At 35.9% G+C, this 22,783-nt stretch overlaps 1 long non-coding RNA gene across 1 annotated transcript; it reads left to right on the top strand.

The window, feature by feature from the left end:
* The first annotated feature begins 288 nt into the window (after positions 1-288).
* On the top strand, positions 289-11,212 carry LOC132618558 (uncharacterized). Its single transcript, XR_009574168.1, has 3 exons — positions 289-388; positions 4,108-4,231; positions 10,932-11,212. It is a non-coding gene; the product is annotated as an uncharacterized LOC132618558 (long non-coding RNA).
* Positions 11,213-22,783: the final 11,571 nt, after the last annotated feature.

Raw genomic sequence — 22,783 nt, 5'->3', positions numbered from 1 at the left:
AAATAAAAAATCAAGTGATAAGGTGGACTCTCACCACAAGAATCTGCTTTTATAAAGCATATCTTTAAAAAAAAAAGTATTTTGTTTTTAGTAATAATTGTATATTACTTTTCTTTCTTTCTTTTCTAACTTTTTCATTAGTTTTTCTTTGCAGAGATTTCAAAGAATATCTTTTCATTTTTCTTTGTCGGCCAATATTATCGGCCACTTGTATCTTTTTAATTTGGTCGTTGCATTCTTCTGATCCATTATATAAGGATCAGTTCTTGTAAGAAGAAGACAGGTTTTCACAGACCACCTTCTCTCCCTACTTGTAAAATACTCTCCTTAAATAAAAGTTTGCCGTTTATTAGCTCCATCTCTGCTGAGCACAACCATTGTATATTAGGTAATTTTCTTTTATTATGTTTTAAATTTTAATTTACTTATTCATATTTAGCCTAAATGAAAGGCTAAAAACCTTGTGTTGAACTATATCACACTAGATTACTAGGTATTATGGTGAAAATGCTTTAATAAGCAAGGATTCATCAAGGATAGTACTAAGGTCAGGCAGAGAATAACCTAGACGGACTGTTCAGATTCAGGCGGTGGTCTTGTTTGTTTGCCCCCTTAGCCGAGGTGGTGTTTAGGGCTGTGTTTGGACTTGTTCTGAGTTGGACAACCTCATCGCCAGGGTTATTAACCTAGTAAAAGTCCCTCTGAAATATCATCTCACCATGTGAGCTGTATTTGTAATGTGTTTATACCATATTCATACCTTACATTTTTTTCAATAAATATATTCATTTTATATATTATTTTAGAAATACATGATTTTTATGTTAAATTACTTGATTAATTCTTAATATTATGTAATAAAATTAATTAAATATGATTTATATTGGATTCAAGAGGAATGAAATTTTCGGATAATTTGTTCAATGATATGGACGGTGATTATTTCTCTTTCAACCACTGCGGAAGGGAATATTTTCAAGAAAATATGAAGGAATTCATTAAGTTAAGTAATAGGAAGAGAATATAGGAGGGGAAAATATTTTTAGCTAGAAAATAAAAAGGAATTGATTTTGGGTTCATCTGAAATTTATTGTTTTGGCACAAGAAAATAAAAAGGAATAAATGATTGGGTCTGGCAGCAACATTTCCGGATAAAGAGGTTCCGTTTTGGAGGGTTTTGGACCATAAATGTACTTAGGGGTGTTCATAGTTCGGTTTGGATCGGTTATTGACTAAAATCATAACCAAATTAATTTAGTCGATTTTTAAATGTCTAAAATCATAACCAAACCAAATAAAACAATAACCACCGGTTTGGTTATTGTCGGTTTGGTTCGATTTTTCGGTTTATGACTAGCAGCCATGGGACTTATCAGTAAAACATTAAAAAGTTGAAAAAGACATGTCTTTTTTTGGTTCAAACGATAACTTTTATTTATAGTTTAAGGTGGAACATACATCATAGAAACATTTTTACTATTAGTGATAGTGTAGTACTCAAGTTACCCAAAGTTGCTAAACTATTACATATATACCTAAAAACTAACTTAGTAGTGGCTGCACCATTTTTGTCATCTTAATACACATACCTGGAAATAAAGTAGAGCATAGGAGCTTTTAGTTGTTGTTACAAACATGCATATTAATTAAACATAAAGACAACCTAAAATTAAAATGAAAATATATGAAATGAAAAAACTTTGTGTAATGATCCTAAATTTTGGGACAGTACTTGCATTTTGTCCTCAATTCTCTCATTTTATTAAAAAAACTTTGTGTAATGATCCCAAACTTCAGATTTTTTCTATCATTATCCCCAAGGCTAGGGTCCCGACTACAAGGAGTTGTTCTTTTCTGCTTTTTAGGAGGATTACCCACGGAAGAAGTATTAGGACATTACCATGTGCTTGAGTTCCAGCAAATGCTGATGTTACTGAAGTATCTTCTATAGGAACATCAAAATCTACAACCTCTGTCCTTTTCATATGAAAAATATTAGAAGTTTAGAACCCATTCAGACAAGAAAAAAGAAAGGTATAAATTCAAAAAAAAAAAAACGACCTAAAATCAAATGGCTGAAAAAGAAAGGCTAAAAATTTAAAGACATTAGACTCTAACGTGAGCTTCTGTTAGTAGGTTTACACTTAACACTTAAAGAGTTAAAAGACGTAAAGACATGGGCTTGGACATATTCTTAAAAATATGGGCCTTAAACAATCATGTGAAATAAGTAGACAAAAAATCAAATTAATGATTAAAAGGTATAAAATATTTATAATTATTTATGAAAAACTAATATTATACATATAAATAATTATAAAATTTATGTATATAATTTATCGGTTTGGTTCGGTTATTTATTCGGTTAAAAATAGAATAGTAGTGTGATAAAAAAAATTGGTTTAGTGATTTGATAAAGGCATAGTATTTAGTTAATTTATAAAGAGTAATTAAAACGATCTTAATTTTAGAGAAGTAATATCTCAAAATTAATGCAAGAATTAGCGAAATATTCAAAAATTCACTTTGGGAAACTTTTAGGACAAGGAAGCATAGTGAGATTAATTGAAGCAAAAAGGAGGACCAAAATTGTGTGTCAACAAAACATACAAAATAAGAAAAATAAAAAAATTGATTAACTAATAACTTTTTTTTTTCAAATTTAAAATTAATTGAATGCTGGGTTATGATCACCAAACCTAGCTCTCACGACGACTCTTCCAATTAAGCTTTTTTTTTTTTCTCAATTGAATTATACATGTTTTTGTACATATGAAAAAAGTAAACAAAAATTCTTTTCCTTTTATTGGGAGTTCTTACTCATAAATACCAGTGTTATTCTGTGATAATGATGAAGCTAATCAATCATCAAAAGAGTAGACTCTCACCATTTTAACCATGGATAGTTAGCTTCCTTAATTATTCAGAAAGAGTGAAGGTATTAAATAATAGTTTTTTCCTCTTATGTTAGTAATGTAAAAGATCATATTGAATACAAAAAGTACCAGAAGTTAGGAAAACGGCTTTTAAAATTCTTAAAATAAGAAGAAAAATAGAAACCAATTAAAAAATGAGAGAAAAGATAAATCTCCCAAGTGCAGAAAAAATTATCAAATATTCGTTGGAGTTTACATTGTATTTTTAACGTTCAATAGCAGCCGTGGTGGCCTAGAGAGAAGAAGGTTAGGCAAATTGACGAGCTATGGAGATTGACGACGTTAGAAGATGCGGCGGCGATGATGGAGGTAGGCTGGCTGTGGTTACGATGGGGGGAGGGATGATGGCAGATAGTGAAAACCAAACGGGATTTGAGAATCGAGAGACGATAGACTCAAAGGGTGGAATTGGGAACCTTGGGACTCTAATTAAAAGACCTTAACCAAGACTCAATTGAGGGTTCAAATCTCAAGTTTTAATTCTTCAATATATAAATTCTTTGTAGATTAGTGATAATTAATATAAGACTATTTATATAACGTTACAAATTAATTTCAAAATTTTGAGAATTGCTAAATTGATTCAAAGTAATAAATAAAAAATAAAAAAATAAAAAATATTAATAAAAATGTATTCCCCTCTCTCTATTCATTTTCGATCTACTTTGCTTTTGTCCTCTAGGTCGAAAGAATATTTGAAATACTGCATTGATAGTCATTGCAAATGATTGATTTGTTTCAAGTGGGTGTCATTGAATTTTATTGTGATCTTTTGAGGAGTTTATTCTCAAATTTGAGGGAGTTTGGGAAAGATTTAAGATGGTTTTGGATAAAAGTTCATATTTGAGCTTGAGGACAATCATTGTTGAGGCTTCAGCTTCAGGTTTGGATAAAATTTCATACTTGAGCTTGAGGACAAACGATTTCAAAAGAAGCATAATTTTAGTATTTGTACAGAACAGTTGAGAGCAAATAAGGTTTTTTAAAAGTTTGTAACAACTTTTGGACAAAAAAAGGTTTGTAATAACTTCTGGACCGAAAAAAAAAAGTTTATAACAACTTTTAAAAAGCCCTAGTCTGTTGCCCCTAATATATATACACACACACACATATCTATATAATGAAGCTTTACTACTTCCTCTTACTCTTTGCGTGAATAAACCTATTGCAGCTGGGATGAAGAGAGTTCACAATAATGAAGAAGAGGATGACGACGACGATGATGATGGAACCCGTTCTCAACATAAATCCTCTTCATGAATTTATCAGAATTGAATCAATAAGGCATCAAGTTCGTAAGTTATTCTCTTCATTCTCTTTCCTTTATTTGATGATTTGTTCATTTATGTCTGGGGTGCATGAATGCATTATCTCTTGCAAATGCTTCAGTTCCTTTAAAAAATTCACTTTCGAAAAGAACATTCTAATTTTAATTAATTGTTGTACCTAATTTAATAGAAGTAAAGTCGATTGAACTTGAGTATTTAAATTTAAATATTGTCTTAGATCCAATTTTTTCCCCCTCATATGCATATAAATAAAATTCATATATACATGAACATCAATGAGGTGATGTCATGCTTTATCATCAAGACTCATGCAGTCGGCTACAGGTGGATAAATTGCGCTTCAAATAACTCTACATCATGAAAGTACGACAGTAGAAATAACATTAGAATAATATCATCCTGATATGTCATGATTCATGACAAGTACAACTGGAATTATATGGCAAACTATAACACATAGGAGTGTCCTCAAGTGTAGTCATAAATTCTAATATGCACTAAACTTAATTAAGCAGAAAATTTCTTGTCTTGGCAAAAGAGGAAGCTTCTTTTCACGATTTAGCACGCTTAACTACTTAATTGTGCATTGAGCTCTTGTGAAATTAATTATTTCTCCTTATCTGTATTTGGTTAGATACATTGACTTTAGTAAAATTTTACTAATGCCACAAAATAGTTGATACAAGAACAAATTGAAGTAGATCTAGTTTTACTTACAAGTCTTTTCATCTCACTTCATGATACATAACACCATTGCACCTAGTTCTTTTTCCACTATTAATATCGTGAAATATCAAACATATGGTACCAAAATTATGTGAAAATTCAACTCGTATAAAATGTGCCACTCTATTAAGAAACAAGCTTACAAATTCATTATAGTAGGAACCTTCCAGTTTGATGTACTAACAAAACCGACAAAAGTTTGCACTTTTATGTACTCTAGAGCATAAAAGTGCAAATAAATTCTCGCAAAAAAATATTTTTCATGGAACTATGCAAAAAGAAAAGGTCAAACTAGATATTCGTGAAGATGTGGGATAAAGATCTACCTTAAATATGCATGTTTTTTGATTATTCAACAAACAAGAAAATATAACAGTCCTTTGCAAATTGCATAAAGTGAAATTCTTACAAATCATTACTTACAGAGTTGCAATCATCAACGTTTCTGCTCATTTTCTGAAAGGGGACAAACTAGGCTTTGAACATAGATTTTCACCGAAAGAGTACCATAATCAGATTTACTATAGTTTGGATATCTAATTGAGTTCTAATTTGGTTTGTATATCATGAAAGTTTATTCAAACATAAGAAAAATTACACCTCTTTTTGACAAACAAAAGGATTGAGAAAATAAATATTCCATAGGATCTAGAGTATAATTGACGGTAAACATCTTTATCCAAAATTCTTTATCCCCATGCTCTTTCATAACGCACACATCTACATGAGTAGTCGGATTATTACAAATCATAGAAAGATTACTTCCCAACACTCACATCACGAGAATACCATGCCCTTCTTCTCCATAGAGGGGTCTCTCCACCTTTCTCTATTTGTCATTAGCTAAATCAAATGAAGTTATGGTCCAGCCCCTTTACAAACCAAGACCAATAGTAGTAGCCCAATAAAGCTTCCCATTCACAAAATTATTAGAACTAATTAATCGTGTCCCATTCTGAGCACAATCAATTCTTTGCCAAGAATCATTCTTTAGACTATACATATTGACCTCTTGAAAATCACACAAATGGTCAACAATAGTAAAAATACGCACTATCTTATAATCAGCATATCCAAAATCATATATGAAACGGTTAGCATCTCTCGATTTAGTTCTATAAACAGGCAATTTCTTGTACTCTCTAATTGATGGGTTCCATAGAAATAATACCTTTGCCCCATCGAGACAAATCAACCCATTAACAGAACCCTCAATCAAAAAAATACAGAGAATTTATTTTATGGGATTATCCAAGTTAGATTCCTCAACAATAGATTCATCATAAAGTAACAGACTTAAGAGAACAATCCTTAAGATTGTATCCATGTTGGGCAATCCTCAACTTAACTCTATGGTTGGTGTAGTCCTTGCGATTCAGGTGTGTTTCCAAATCTTGGCTTGATTTGATCTGTAGCCCTGATTTTATCAAGTCCTATCTGAGTTTACCAGCTAATAATAATAAAGACAACTACACCAACCATATGGTTATGTTTAGGATTGTCCAACCTTAATACAATCTTAAGGACTGGTCTGATAAGTCTTACTTTATGGTGAATCTATTATTGAGGAATCTGCTGGATAATCCCCAAAAAAAAAAAAAAACTTTGTATCATTTTTGATTGATGGTTCTGTTAATGGGTTGATTTGTTTTGATGGAGCAAAAGAATTATTTCTATGGAACCCATCAATTAGAAAGTACAAGAAATTGCCTGATTAAAGAACTAAATCAAGGGATGCTAATTGTTTCATATATGATTTTGGATTTGACGAAATCTATGATAAATATAAGGTAGTGGGTATTTTTACTATTATTGGCTGTTTGTGTAATTTTCAAGAGGTCAATATGTATATTCTAAAGAATGATTCTTGGCAAAGAATTGATTGTCCTCGGAATGGGGCGCGATTAATTAGTTCTGATAAGTTTGTGAATGGGAAGCTTTATTAGGCTACTACTGCTAGTCTTAATTTGAAAAGGGTTGGACCATAACTTCTTTTGATTTAGATAATGACAAATAGAGAATGGTGGAGCGACCTCGCTATAGAGAAGAAGAGGATGATATTCTCGTGTTGGGAGCGTTGGGAAGTAATCTTTCTATGATTTGTAATAATCCGACTACTCACGTAGACGTGTGGGTTATGAAATAGTATGGGGATAAATAATTTTGGATGAAGATGTTTACCGTCAATTATACTCCAGATCCTATGGATTATTTAGTTTCTCAATCCTTTTATTTGTCGAGAATAGGTGAATTTTTCTTATGTTTGAATCAACTTTCATGATATACAACCCAAAGGAAAACTCAATCAGATATCCAAAGCCTAATTTGTCCCCTTTCACAAAATGAGCTAAGGACACAAAAAGAATGAAGGCAGTAGAAACTCTGATGATTGCAACTACGTAAGTAATGATTTGTAAGAATCTCACTTTATGCATTTTGCAAAGGACTGTTATATTTTATTTTTCGTCGAATAATGGAAAAGGCATGTTTGTTAAAGGCAGAACTTTACCCCACTTCTTCACGGATATCTAGTTTGACCTTCTTCTTTTTTTCATAATTTCATGAAAAACTACTTTTTTGTGAGATATTTCTTTGCACTTTTATGCTCTGGAGTACATAAAAGTGCAAATTTTTGTCAACTTTGTTAGTATTTCAAATAGGAAGGTTTCTATTGTAATGAGTTTGTAGCTTGTTTCTTAATAGAGTAAAAACAATTATACGAGTTGACTTCCCACATAATTTTAATACATTCTGTTTGATCTTTCAAGATATAAATAGTTGAAAATGATCTAGGTGCAATGGTGTTATGTATCATGAAATGAGATGAAAAGCCTTGTCAAGTGAAACTATATCTACTCTGGTCTGGTATCAACTATCTGTTATGGCACCAGTAAATTTTTATCAAAGTCCATGTATCCAAAAAATACATAGAAGGAAAAACAATTAAATTCACAAGAGCGCAATCCACACTTAAGTAGTTAAGTGTGCTAGCTCGTGAAAAGAATCTTCTTCTTTTGCCGAGACAAGATTTTTTTTTTAATTATTGTTTAGTGCATATCAGAATATATGACTATGCTTGAGGACACTCCTATGTGTTATAGTTTGTATTACCCCAGTTTTACTAGTAATGTGTAACGACCCGTTTGGTCGTTTTGAGAATCGATGCTCTATTTTGCGTGTCGTCCATTCCAGAAGCTCCATAATAATTATTTTGACTTGCTTGCCAAATTTGAAATCAAACGGATATCATTTCATAGAAGGTTTCACTTTGGAAATTCCAAAATTCAATTGTGTGGATAAATCATTTACTTTGGGAAAACGTGCTCTGATTGGCAATCTGAAGATTCCGTTAGATTTGAATATTATTTATGACCTGTAGAAATTGATGGGGCTAATTTTAGAGTTCGTTTGGTTGGTTTTTGAAAAGTAAGTCGGTTTTAGCATTTATTATGCCTATTTATGGTGAAAAGATGGTCACGGGAAGAAATAAGACCCGTATTCGAAATTTGCAGGTTCCGTTAGCTTCGTATAGATGTTTATAGCTTGTGAGGATGGGTGGCGCCATTCTAGAGAGGATCAAAGAAGCAAATCTAAGTTTTGGAATTTTAAAGTTCTAAGTTTGAGAAGTCTGACCAAAAGTTGACTTTTGGGTAAATGTGCCCGTAATCGAATTCCAACAGTTCCTTTAGGTCCTGATATGATTCATGACTTAGTCAAGTCATTGGTTCGGTTCTCGAGAGGTTCGGGTGTGATTTAGGTGCTTGGTTGAGAGACGAGATTTTAAGATGAGTTGGAGTTGACCGCAGTCAAAATCGGGTCAAGCCGGCCCCGTTTGAATGTTTCGAGAGTTCGAGCAGGTTCGTGTGGTGATTTTGGACTTGTCCAAAAATTTTGGTTAAATTTCGATGAGTTTCGGATGTGTTTGGATTGTATGGTATTTGTTTTTTATTTCGACGTCGTTGTGAGCAAAAAGGGTACCATACTGAGTAAACAGCCTTTGTTTTGTGTTTCGATTGGACAGTTAGATCCGTATCGCAATTTCGGAACTATATCAACAAGAATCCTCGCATTTCGTCATTGTATGAGTGAGATATGGCATTTTTTCTAAAAAAGATTGTGACTGATTTTCTGGTGAGAATTTGCTGAAATGATGATTTTGCCCCTACGTTCGCCCTTAAATTTCTACATTCCTTCAAAACCTGAAAACATCATATCTCTCTCATTTTAAGGCCAAACTGGGTGATTCAAAAGGCTATCTTGGGTGAAATTTCACAAGAATTTTATTGGGCTTGTCAAAAGTGAGCTTCGTGATCATTTAGCACCTGATTTGGGGCCGGACAGCTACTACATTTTTGTTATTTGTTTTCGGGACTTCTTCTCACAAGTTTGGGAGCTCCATTTAAGGTGATTTTCACGGTGTTGTTCTCGTCTCAATGAGGGGGTAAGTATCTAGCCTTTATTTTGGTGTTTCCTCATGATTATTTTTGCTGGTTATCGATTTTATCCGTGTTTGGTTGAGGAAGATTGGGGGTTTGAACCCAAAAGTTGAAAAGTGGTAAAACATGGATTTAAGGATCAAGATGGTGGTTTTTTGAATGGGTTTTCTGGAGTTAGACTAATTAAGCTATGGGTAAACCAATTTTGTAATAAAATTCCAGTTTTGCCCTTGGGGGCTCGGGGTTACCTTTTTGGGTTCTGAATTAAAGTATAGCACTATGGGTATCATTGGACTCGTTTAGACTCTTAGAGTACTATTTTGACTATATTGAACCGATTTTTCAATAAAATTATAGTTTTGCCCTTGGGGCTCGGGTTTGGCTATTTTGGGTCCATTTTTGGCTTCTGGATAAAACTATGGCAATATGGGTATCCATGGATTCATATTTTAACGTTGAATTCATATTTGATAGACTTTCATCATTTGAAAGCGCTCCGAAAAGGAAAGACATTGGCTTGAGGGTACTTGGCTCCTGTTCGGCACTGAGGTAGGCTACGACTTACTCATGTTTAAACTTTAATTAGAGAAACGTATGTAAATGGAAGTTATTTACGGGGAAAGCATGATAGGCCTCGGGCATAGTGGTGGTGATAAATCTACTAGTTTGGTATGGATGTTGATATGTGGGCCTGTCACCATGTTTGTTATACACGTGAATTTGACTGTATTTACCTCTGTCTCTTAATATCTCACTTATCTCACATACTCACTTATCTCATGAAAGAGGAAGGATAATATTAATGAATTGAGTTTTGATTCGCATTTCATGGAAAGTATCTGTTGATCCTACGATATGATTGTTGAGGTTGATTCCATGCATGGCATGTATTTCATATTTCATATGTGGTTTGATATGATTGTTATTTGAAATGATGGTAAGTGAGACAGTTTAGCTTCTGAGGTCTTGGCTGGAGAGCAGAAAAGTGAGAGAGTGCTCGAGATTCGGGGTCTTTACCAGAGCGAGGAAGTGCTCGTGATCGGAGGAATTTATCAGAGCGAGAGAGTGCTCGTGTCTGAGGTCATTTGTCGGAACGAGGGATTGGTACATGGACTTTTCGGGTCCCCCATAGGTCATGACTTTAAGTCATTCCCCTTAGCATGTGTGTACGGTACCGAGAGGAGGCCTGGGGGAAATTGCATAGCATTACATTCCATTTCATTGCATGGTACATTACCTCATTGGATTCTTGGTTGGTGATTTACTTGAGTGGTTGGTTACTTGTAATGTTCTCACTTAGAAACTTGATGGACTAGAGACTTCACCTAGGCTTACAACTTGAGGTTATTGAGATCTATTGTGCTTATCATTACTGTGAGCCTTTACTTGAATAATGATTTTTTGACTGTACTTGACTGCTTATATGCTTTACTTGTGGATTTCTTCCTATTTATATGTGTTATCTAATCATTGTTGGCTTATGATGCCTACGAGTACTAGTGTTATGCTCATATTACTCTTGCTGCACTCCTTGTGGACTGCAGAGTTTGATCCAGGTTTGTGTCCGAGAGCTCGCGACTGGTCCCGTGGCTAGCATCAGAGCTTTTGGGTGAGCTACTAGCAGGACCCGCAGCCTCGGATCTCTTCTTATGTATTTTGTTTGTTTCTTTTCTACAGACAGTATCTATATCAATATTGAGGCTGTATTTCATTTTCAAATAATGTATTCCATTTAGAAGCTCTTGTACAAGTTAAGACCAGGTTTTGGAAATTTTAAAGATTAAGTTATTCTTCTGCATTTATTTTTATTACTTAAAACTGTTATTTAGTGTTTTCAATAAACTTAATTTTCGCACTTGTTTTTCTTAAAAAGAGTAAACGATTTGGGAGTGGTTCGCCTACCGGGGGATAGTGTAGGTCTCATCATGATCTATGAAATGGGTCGTGACAAGTTGGTATCACAGTTCTAGGTTCACGGGTCTCACGAGTGCAAGAGCAATGTCTTGTATAGTCTTGCAGAATGGTATGTAGACGTCTGTACCCATCCTCGAGAGTTATAGGACATTTAAGAAACTTCCATTCTTTCATTCCTTTCGTGCTACTTCAGTCAAATTAGTTCTAGTTGATTCAAATTGGTATATGAACTTCCTTATCCTATTCCCTTGCTGATGGTGGGAACACGTCCTTAAATTCTTACGCAAGTGGCATGATATGACATCGAGCGGTATGGTACGAGATGTGTTACCAAGATATGTACACGTGACCAAGTTTAGTTTTTAGCCATGGCAGAGTATAGATGTCGATATATGGAAACAAGTGTAAAATTAGTGAGGATCTTCGAATTTGATAAAAGGATAGTGATTGTGTTAAGACTGCGAAAAGAAGTAGGGAGTAAGGACTTGAAGGGCGACCTCTTTGTGATAAGGTGTGAGGAAGTAAGACTTCTTAGGCCGGATGGTAGGAGTACTTATTTGTCCTATGGGATGGAGGCGTAAGGAAGAGAATTTAGATGGATCAGTCTCCGCTATAGGAAAGGAACAATTGATATCTGACGTGCTCGTCAGTATAAGGTTGCAAGATATGCTAGGATGGGTGTTGTATAAGGTTATGAAGAGGTATATTAGGCTTTGACATGACAGGATTGTGATGTTGGAGTAAGAACTAGTGGTTTGGGGATTCCTTAAGGATTGTGATGTTGGAGTAAGAACTAGTGGTTTGGGGATTCCTTAAGGAAATGATTATCGGCTTTAGGCCAATTCAGGAATAGTTAATTGTGATGAGTGCATCTTGTGGGAATAGGCGATTGTGGTTCTTCAGTAAAGGGTGTGTTTGTAGGGTCGTTTGGTGTCTCGGGGAATAGTGATAGGGAGGAGACATTTGGGGCTATGGGTTTGTCGATTTTGGTGAAATATACTATAGTTTCCAGATGGAAGAGTATAATGGGAGATGCTAGCATGGAATCTTCCCAGTTTATAGCGTCAGAAGCGGGATAATTCCTCAAATAGTCATGGAATGAGCCTAGTCTATCTATGTAGTAGAGGTAAAGGTTCCATAATTAGTTGGTATGCTTGACTACATCATAGGCTACTGGGGAGTAATGATTGACTAATAGAAATAACCCTAGTGATGGGCAAGTGTGAAGTTTTAGTACTCAAGGAGTTATCAGGTGTTGGATCTAATGTTGGACAAGGGGTGTGGACATTGTATTTGTGGTGTAAGACTTGGCTAGTTCCTGCAAGTCTGGTGTTATGATTCGGTGAAGTTATATTGTTATGTTAGTAGGACTGTGTATATGGTAATTAAGGATCGCCCTACGGATTATGGATCAATTCATTGGTGGTTTGGGCTATTTCATCGACAATGATTGATTCTTGTTGGAATACAAGAGTTGGTCAATATTTTCTAGCAAAGAGACGTCATGAGGAAATTATACTTATGATGCATTGGGTTTAGAGAAGTAATCAGTTTTGAAGTCGACTGAGGTAAGGGAACTCTCGATTGTTTGATGTGTGTGGCATATTACTATCTCTAGGGTTGACTCAGCTACTTTGCAAGACTTATGATATTACGGTGCACCCTTGAGCGGGTTTGAGTGAAGTTTCGGTCGATAGCGGTGAATGTCATTTGGAACATAATATGGAAATCGAAGAATGAAGATAGATGCATGGTTGATTTAGAATTGGAAGGAGTAAGATACATTCTCGGAAGAGGAAAGGATAGAATTCAAAGCAACGGGATTACTTGGGTCAGGTGTGGATTATGGTGGTGTTGTTTTGTATCTTTCGGATGGGGTGTGATTGTTAAGTACGCTTTAAGAAAGAAGTCTACATAAATTGACTAAGTATTATGATGAGGTTCCGTGAGGTTTTGTGATCAACGACTAGTGAGAAGCAAGTTTCAGGTGACTGATGTGTTTAGATTGACGGAAAGGTGGCTTGAGTCGTACCAATTTGGGTAATTTCGTAGTACTCTTCAATGGATGAGCTAGAGTTTTTTAACAGTTGGGAATCTTGGGAACCTCTATAGTTTGAAAGTTAAAGATATATTTTCGAGGTGAGACACTATTCGTGGTAGTAGATTATGTTGAAGTGTTGTTGACTGGATAGTAAGACTTGGGAGTACTTGCGCAGGTATAGTATAGGGATTGTAAGGGTGATACGTTGGGACTTGATAAGGGCGTAATGAGGTATTACAATAAGGGATTCTATTGTCGAAGGGTCTTGCGTCAAATGTTCGAAATTGCGAGCAAGTTAAGGTAAGTACAAAAGGAATTTGATTGATTTAGGTTTCATAGAGTTTCTATCAGAATTTTGTATCGGTTGTGGATTAAGGGACATGAGGATTTAGTCATAAGGTATAGCTTCTCAATATTAAGTTGATGAGTTGGGTGTAATTCAGCGGTTGTAGTTGAGGGTGACAATACAGGATTGATTATTCATGAGAAAGGATTAAAATTGGTCGCCATAGATGTGTGAAAGGACTATGATTGGTTTCGTGAAAGTTTCGAGTCGGTGTGACCATTGGTGATATTCGGGGAATTGTGCATTTGTTTTCGGGTCCAAATTGTGTAAATAGAGCTGGGGGACTATGTGATATTACCAGAAGGTCTTATGGATATTCTAATAAATCACCATTATGGAGTTGATGAATTTAGGTTCAGAGTTGAGATATGGCAGCGTTACCAACTCTCGTTGAAGGTTGCAAGCGGGATTAATGATACGTTACCAATGGCAACAATTCGGACAGTTATAATGGTTTACACCGGGACTTGGAATTGTATTGAGGAGGTACAAATGGTTATGTGAAGTCTTTGGGATGCTCGGTTGTTTTTCTAAGGATTTGGCACGGCAAGGCAATCACTAGGGTGATGCGTATGTATGTTGGTTGAAGATTTATGAGGAAAGGGACGATGATTGTTGACTCAGTAGATCCACCTCGATGAAACGAAACTAACGGAATTGGAATTAGCACAATTGGCTAGGGTAACATCAGTTTTGATGGAATCGCTTAGAATTTTCTCAGATAAAGCAATGATTCTTTTCTAGTGAAAGGAGGTCACGAATTGGACTTGTGGCGTGTGTCGATGTGCTTCTACGTAATCTTGGTGCGAAGGACGGCCTTGGAAGGTGCGAAAGAAGGATTAGTAGAATCAGAATATTTTACCGGTATAGAGTGGGCAGTGGTTTGTGGCTACCTCGGAAGGATTGTGTTGTTTGGGGGATATTTGTGGAACCAATCGATCGCATTCAGAGGTGTGGTTATTATTAAAATCAGGGAATTTGAGCGGAGTTAGTTCAAATATATGGGGATCATCAGTGGAAGAAATTTCGGGTATGGAAGGAGGTAAATTTGGGTCATTGAGTTAAGTTAAAGGAAGTTGTGACAGATAAAGTGAACAAGCGGTACTATCAGCATATTTCTTGCTCGTGGGGACTTTCATGAGGTTTATAATAGAGGTTCCTTGGTTGCATTCAGCTTTCTTACTCTTCTTTATCGTTCGAGGATGAACGATTGTTTAATTGGTATCTAACGTAACGACTTGTTTGGTCGTTTTGAGAACTGATGCTCTATTTTACGTGTCATCCATTCCAGAATCTTTGTAATAATTATTTTGACTTGCTTGCCAAATTTGAAGTCAAATCGATATCATTTGATTCACTTTGAGAGAAGGTTTCACTTTAGAAATTTCAACATTCAATTATTTGGATAAATTGTTTACTTTGGGAAAACGTGCTCTGATTGGCAATCTGAAGATTCCGTTAGATTTGAAATATTATTCATGACCTTTACAAATTGACGGGGCTAATTTTAGAGTTCATTTGCTTGGTTTTTGACAATTAAGTCGGTTTTAGCATTTAAAATACCCATTTATGGTGAAAAGATGGTCACGGGAAGAAATAAGACCCGTATTCAAAATTTGTTGGTTCGATTAACTTCGTAATGATGGTTATGGCTCGTGGGGATAGGTGGCGCCATTCCTAAGGTGATCAGATGAGAATCGGAGAAGAAAATCTAAGTTTTGAAATTTTGAAGTTTTCAGTTTGAGAAGTTTGACCAAAAGTTGACTTTTGGGTAAACGTGCTCGTAATCGAATTCCAACAGTTCCTTTAGGTCCAAAATGTGATTTATGACTTGATCGAGTCATTGGTTCCATTCCCGAGAGGTTCGGGTGTGATTTAGGTAGTTGGTTGAGAAACTAGCTTTTAAGATGATTTGGAGTTGACCATGGTCAAAATCGGGTCAAGACGCCCCTATTTGGATGTTTTGGAGAGTTTGAACAGGTTCGTATGATGATTTTGGACTTATTCACAAATTTTGCTTAGATTCCGATGAGTTTCGGATGTGTTTGAGTTATATGGTGTTTGTTTTTGGTTTCGACGTCGTTTGGAGCAAAAGGTTTACCATATAGAGTAAACGATCTTTTTTTTTGTATTTAGATTGAACCGTTAGATCCGTGTCATAATTTCAGAACTATAGCAAACAAGAATCGTTGCATTTCGTCGTTGTATTAGTAAGATATGGCATTTTTTCTAAATTTTGCTGTGGCTGATCTTTTGGTGAAATTTTTCTGAAAATGACGATTTGCCCCTAAATTTGCCCATAAATTTCTGCATTCCTTCAAAATTTGAAAATATCATATCTATCTTATTTTAAAACCAAATTGGGTGACTCAAAAGACTATCTTGGGTGAAATGTCGCAAGGATTTTATTAGGCTTGTCAAAAGTAAGCATCGTGATCATTTAGCTCTTGATTTGGGGCCGGACAGCTGCTACGTTTTTTGTTATTTGTTTCGGGACTTCTTCACACAAGTTTGGGAGCTCCGTTTGAGGTGATTTTCGCGGCGTTGTTCTCATATCAACGAAGGGGTAAGTATCTAACCTGTACTTTGGTGTTTCCTCAAGATTATTTTTGTTGGTTATCGATTTTATCCATATTTGGTTGAGGAAAATTGGGGTTTTGAACCCAAAAGTTAGAAAGTGGTAAATCATAGATTTAAGGATAAAGATGGTGGCTTTTTGAATGGATTTTCTTGATTTAGACTAATTAAGCTATGGGTAAACCAATTTTGTAATTAAATTCCAATTTTGCCCTTGGAGGCTCGGGGTTACCTTTTCTGGATTTCGAATTAAAGTATAGCAATATGGATATCATTGGACTCTCGTAGACTACTATTTTGAGCATATTGAACCTGATTTTTTAATAAAATTACAGTTTTGACCTTGAGGCTCGGGTTTGGCTATTTTGGGTCCATGTTTGGGTTTTGGGTAAAACTATGGCAATATGGGTATCCATGGATTTATATTTTAACGTAGAATTCATATTTGATAGACTTTCATCGTTTGGAAGCGCTCCAGAAAGGAAAGGCGTTGGCTTGGGGGTTCGTGGCTCCTGTTCGGCACTGAGGTAGGTTACAACTTACTAATGTTTAGACTCCAATTAGAGAAACATATGTTGATGGTAGTTATTGATGGGGAAAGCATGATAGGCCTTCGGGCATGGTGGTGATGATAAATCCACTGGTTATGTATGGATGTTGTTATGTGGGCCTGTCGCCATGTTAGTTATACTTGTGAATTTGACTGTATTTACATCTGTCTCTTAATATCTCACTTATCTCATGAAAGAGAAGGGATAATATTAATGAATTGAGTTTTGATTCGCATTTCATGGAAAGTATTTGTTGATCCTACGATATGTTATGTTGTTGAGGTTGATTCCATCCATGGCATGTATTCCATATTGCATATGTGGTTTGATATGATTGTGATTTGAAATGATGGTAAGTGAGAGGGTGTAGCTTCCAAGGTCTTTGGTGGAGAGCGTAGAAGAGAGAGCGTGCTTGTGATTCGAGGTCTTTACCTGAGTGAGGAAGCACTCGTGATCCGAGGTCTTTAACAGAGCGAGAGAGTGCTCGTGTCCGAGGTCATTTGCCGGAACGAGGGATTGGCACATTGACTTCGCTGTCCCCCATAGGTCATGACCTTGAGGTATTTCCCTTAGTATATGTGTACGGTATGAAGAGGAGGCCTGGGGGGCATTGCATTTCATTTGCATTGCATTCCATTTCATTGCATGGTACATTAGCTCATTGTATTCTTGGTTGGTGATTTACTTAAGTGGTTGCTTGCTTGTAATGTGCTCATTTAGAAACTTAACGGACTTGTGGATTAGAGACTTTACCTAGGCTTACAACTTGAGGTTATTGAGATCTATTGTTATTATCATTACTGTGAACCTTTACTTCAATAATGATTTTGTGACTGTACTTAACAGCTTATCTGCTCTACTTGTATATTTCTTCCTATTTATATATGTTATCTAATCGTTGCCGGCTTATGATGCCTTCGAGTACTAATGTTGTGCTCATACTACTCTTGCTGCACTCCTTGTGGACTAAAGAGTTTGATCCAGGTTTGTGTTCGAGACCTCGTGACTGATCCCGAGGCTAGCATCAGAGATTTTGGTCGAGCTGCTAGCCGGACTCGCAGCCCCGGATCTCTTCTTATGTATTCTGCCTATTTCTTTTCTACTGACAGTATTTATTTCAGTATTAGGACTGTATTTCATTTTCTAACTGTGTATTCCATTTAGAAGCTCTTGTACAAGTTAAGACCAGGTTCTGTGAATTTTAAAAGATTAAGTTATTCTTCCGCATTTGTTTATATTACTTAAACTATTATTTAATATTTTCAATAAACTTAATTTTCGCACTTGTTTTCCTTAAAAAGAATAAATGATTCGGGAATGGTTCACCTACCGGGGGATAGTGCAGGTGCCATCATGATCCGTTGCCATGACTTCACGAATCATGACATATCAGGAAGATATTATTCTAATTTCATTTCTATTGTTGTACTTTCAGGAAGTGGAGTTATCTGAAGAGCAATTTATCTATCTGTTGCCGATTGTATGAATCTTGATGATGAAGCATGGCATCACCTCATTGATGTTCATGTCGATATGTTGATTTTCTTTATATGCATATGAGGAAATACTTACCTATGTTTAGTATTTTTAGGCTTTTATTTCTTGTTTGAGGATCAAGTAAAGAGTTACGTTCCCAATTTAATTACGTTTACTAAACATAATCTAAAAAATAGGGGTAAGGTCAGCGTACATCCTACCCTCCCCACACCCCACTTGTGCAATTACACTAGGTATGTTGTTGTTGTTGTTACTAAATAGAATCTAGTTAGTATCACTACTAAAAATAGGGTTCAAACCGAGGGCAGAAACCGACGAATACCCTCGTCGGTTTAAAGTGGGTCAGTGTTTCAAAACAGGCGGATACCATCGATTTTCTCAAATTTATTTCGCTCGATTTTTATTTAAATTCTGATATAAAAAACTGAAAAAAATGGGGGACTCCCTCGATTAATTATAAATGACAAATGAATGAAATCTAGCAACTAGGAATCGAACCCAAGTATATGGATGATAACATTTAAATATTTTACCACTAGACCACTCAAGCTCTTTAAACGATTACTTCCTTTCTTTTATTTATATACGTCAATTGCAGTTTTGCGCTTTACAAACCGATGCCTCCATCATTTTTCTAAAATAATAATTAAAAACAGACGAACATCGTTCGGTTCTCTAAAAAATATTAAATATTTGCTAAAAAAATAAAAAAATTGTATTTTCGCGTATTTTTCCGTGAAAATAACCGACGGACGGCCGTAGGATTTCTTTATTTTTTTAAAATTCATTAAAAACCAACGCAGCCTCTCGGTTTTTTACGTCAATTTTTGTCCGTCGGGTCAGATTTTCCCTTATACTCTCACAAATAAGTTATATTTGCCATTCGTTATACCTTTTCAGCATATTTGCCCTTGTCATCCAACTTTAAGTTCATATTTGCTCCTGTACACTAAAAAATGTCATATTTATCCCTACTCCGTTAAATTCCCATGTCCAACCTTAATATTCCAATGTGAAGCCTACGTGACTTTTTTTTTTCAAATTAAATCTACTCACCCATTTAAATATATAGTTTAATTGAAAAATAAGAAGAAAAATAAGCAATTGGATTCCCAAAAATATATAAACAGAAGAAGCAGCATGATATGAAGTATCTCTTTGTTTGCAGACCACATAACCCATACATTAATCTCCATATTCATGGTATTGTTCTCTTATTCGGTATGTCTTATAACCCACAAACCAGAAAGAAAAAAGAAATTGGAAAGCACAAAAAAAAAGGGTAAAAGACCGGCGAAAACCTTATTTTTATCTTGTTTTGGTAATCTCATCTAATTTAACGTGGATCAATTTATCCACATAAAATATTAGGTGGATATTTAATTCAAGACCAACAAATTTTATTTGATGTGGCACACATTGAGCATAATGTTTTTATCGATGAATATCATTGTAATCAAAAGCAGCGAGTTGCTACTTCAAGTCTAGTCTACAAAAGTTTATACACTACAACAGGTCTTGAAGTAGGGGGCATTTGTGGATGACGAAATTTTATTAAATTTAAATCCACAAGAAATTCAGATTACATTAATTTCAAGATATACTAGTCCAAATAAATGTTGTAGGCAAACATAAATGGTTAATTATTTAAGTTCAATAAATATGAATTAAATGAAGGGCAATTTGCATGGTTGTCTTTACTCAGGGGTGGTCTTTAATTTTGTCCCCTTAAATTGCTGGTCTTTAAGTTTTTCCCTTCACCTAAAATACCCCGATGTTCTGGGTTCGAACCCCGATAGGTGCTACTGAAATTTCAAAAAAAATCTTTAGTCTCTTGGGCAAGGATCTATCAACCTCAAGCTGCAGGAGGGCTAGATATTCTTAATTTGATTATTTGGAACAAGGCTGCTATCCTGAAACATCTTTGGGCCATGGTCTTAAAAAATACTGTATGTGGATTAGGTGGGCTAACGCCTACTATATAAAGAACAGGCCCCTTAAATCATTTTCCATTCCTAAGTCAGTTGCTTGGATTGTGAGGAAAATACTGCAAACAAGAGACCTGCTATTGCAAACATGGCATGTAACGACCCGTTTGGTCGTTTAGTCTTTTTACCCGTTTACCTCTGTTGACCTTTCCCCTAGCTTCGTTAGACTGTTTTTGACTCGTGGGGATGGGTAGCACAGTTTTTGAGGTGATCGGGTGGGTTTCGAGGAATTTAGAAGCTTTTAAGTTGAACAAGCGAAAAAGTGTTGACCAATAGTTCAATTTTTGGTAAACGAGTCTTTTTGGAATTTTCATTGGTTTCATTAGGTCCCGGAGGTCTATTAAAACTAGGTAGGATGATTGGTTTGGTTCCCGAGGATATCTGGGGTGTGTTGGTCCTTTGGTTGGAAACCTTGTCTTTGGGTGTCGGGGGTTGACCGGGTCAAGATGACCTCTTTTGAGAATTCCGACGGCACGGATGGGTTCGTAGCATGTTTTTATAGTGGGTTGAATGTTTGTCTTGTATCTGGTAAGTCTCGGATGAGTTTCGGATTTGGGGTTGGACTTGGTGAAAACCCATATTTTTACTGGTTTCTGGTTTGCCGCATGTGCAGTTATTGGACCCCATCTGCAAGGCTTGGCCCGCAGATGCGAGATTTTGGATGGTCAGGCAAGTCCGCACCTGCGATGGATTTTCCACAGGCATAAGGCCGCACCTGCGACCAGGACTCCGCACCTGCGCGTTTTGTTCACTAAGTGGGTTTTTGCCTCTGCGGGTAATTTCCCGCAGGTGTGATCCCGCATTTGCAAGGGATTGCCCGCAGATGCGAGATTGCTGGACTAGAAAGTTGATTTAATGCCATCTTTTCCAACTTCGAACCCCATTCTCCCAAATACATTTCTTTGACCTAGTAACTCGTTGGAAGGGGAAAAATTGAAGGTTTGGCAAGATAGATCATTAGGGTAAGTTCCCTAACTTCATTTATGATTTCATCTTAGTTTATTTAAGGATTTCATGGTGGGTAACTTGTTTTGAAATAAGGGTTTGATGATTTATGAACCCTAAGTTCGTAACAGTCTTTCTTAACTAAATTGTAGATGATTTTGAGGGGGATTTCATAGTTGTAGCTTGGGTAAATTATTTCTAACTTCAATTTCGACCTTTAAATGAATTTCCAAACGGATTAAATTGTGAGTTTTCTCCAAAATTGGGGTTTTTGGTTAATGACGAAATTGATGCTTATTTGGGATATAATTTTTATGGAACTTGGTATTTTGACACCCTAGACTTCGGATAAGCCATTTTCAATGTAAATTTCCTATTTTTCCCTTATGGGCCTAGAGTTCCTTTTTAAGGTCGATTTTGATTTGGATTTAGGGATTATGGTCATATGAGTATCGTTAGTTCCGTAATCTAATGTAGATTAAGTTCCATAATCGAACGTAGATTAATTACTTGGTAGACTTTGATCGATCTGAGGCCATCCGAAAAGGCAAGGGTCAAAAGCGAATTAGGTCGTGGCACCTGTTCGGCTTTCATAGGTTATGACTTACCTATTAGTTAGACTCCGATTAGTGTAGATGATAGTTATTGACGGGGAAAGCATGATAGGACTTCAGGCACGGTGTGAAGGCGATTCCAACTAGGTTGGTATTGACAGCTGTTACGTGGGCTTGGTGCCATGTTTGTTATATTCGTGAAACTTGACTGCTTCATCTCTATCTCTTGATATCTCACTTATCATCTTGAAAGAAAGGACAATGTGAATGAATTGAATTGTGATATGTATTTCATGGCAAGTTACTGTTGATCCCATGATATATGGTGTTGTGTTGAGGTTGATTTCATACATGGCATGCATTCTATATTGCATAATGTGATCTGATATGATTGTGATTGAAATGATGATAAGTGAGAGAGTGTAGCCTCCGAGGTCTTTGCCAGAGAGTGTAAAAAAGGATGAGAGCTCGTGATCTAGGGTCTTTACCGGAGCGACATGAGTGCTCGTGAGTCGAGGTCATTTACCGGAGCAAGAGAATGCTCGTGTCCAAGTTCATTTGCCAGAACGAGGGAACATGGACTTCGCGGGTCCCCCATGGGTCATGGCTTTGAGGCATTGCCCTTAGCATGTGTGTATGGTATGGAAAGCTGGTTAGTGCATTGGATTGCATTGCATCTACATTCATTCATATCTTCTTGGTTGTTTACTTGACACTTCATGCACTTTATTTGATCTTACTTATGCTGACATGGTTCATGATTGTACTTGATTACTTAGCTGCTCTATTGTTAATTTTTGTCCATTTATATATGTGAACTAATCGTTGTCGGCCTATGATACCTACGAGTACTTGTGTTTGTACTCATACTACTCTTGTTGCACTTTTTCCTGAGTATAGGGTTCATCATTAGTTCTTCTACTTCCTGACCTCGTAAGTGATTTCGAAGCCCCTTTGCTGGAGATTCCAGGGTGAGGTACTTG

This window comes from Lycium barbarum, chromosome 11 (assembly GCF_019175385.1).
Source record: "Lycium barbarum isolate Lr01 chromosome 11, ASM1917538v2, whole genome shotgun sequence".
Taxonomy (NCBI): domain Eukaryota; kingdom Viridiplantae; phylum Streptophyta; class Magnoliopsida; order Solanales; family Solanaceae; genus Lycium; species Lycium barbarum.
This window is presented reverse-complemented; position numbering and strand designations above follow the sequence as displayed.